Raw genomic sequence first — 817 nt, 5'->3', positions numbered from 1 at the left:
ATAATATCTTATGACTTGGTTTTGTACAGCTTGTATGTATCTTGTCTTAACATTTGTTGTATTTATTGTTAAAATCAATAAAAAATCTTTTAACTTAAAAAAAAAAAAAAATTAAAACTAGATCGGTCAGAAAAGCAGAATGGATGTATTTAAGTAATACCTTAAAATTTTTGATAGACAGCTCTGTTCTAAGATTATTCAAATACAGCTAGCTAGAAAGAAAAATGTGCAGTGTCTTGTAGACTCCAAACAGGCTTTGACAAGGTGAGGAAACATAGGGAATAATAGCCAAAGTCAAATAACTGGAAAACCTTCCCAAAGTGCCCTAAAGACTAAATTTTTTTTATTTTTTTACTTTTACTGAACATGAAATGCAACCTGAAGTTAATGAAGCTGGACCAATAAAGGAGTTACTTGCCCAACCATTCCTCTTATTTAAAAATGTATAGCCTGCATATCCTACAATTCTAAGCAGGTAACAATTTAACATACATAATCAAATAACTTACAAAAACATACAGCTTAAAAACACTAACAACATTTAGCAATTAAAATTTAAAAAGGTGAAATAATCATAGGCATCAAAACAGTAACATCCATTCACTATAAAACCCAAAACAATCAAACTGAACATAGAATTACAGAAACAGAAACTAACAATAAGCCACATTAAGAAGAAAACACTCATTCAAATAACCCAAGGATCCTTTCACTAAGGTGCGCTAACTGATTTAGCGCGCGCTAAATGCTAAGGCACCCATTATATTCTAGGGGCACCTTAGCATTTAGCGCACACTAAATCAATTAGCACATCTTA

Source organism: Geotrypetes seraphini, chromosome 5, assembly GCF_902459505.1.
Source record: "Geotrypetes seraphini chromosome 5, aGeoSer1.1, whole genome shotgun sequence".
Lineage (NCBI taxonomy): Eukaryota > Metazoa > Chordata > Amphibia > Gymnophiona > Dermophiidae > Geotrypetes > Geotrypetes seraphini.
This window is presented reverse-complemented; position numbering follows the sequence as displayed.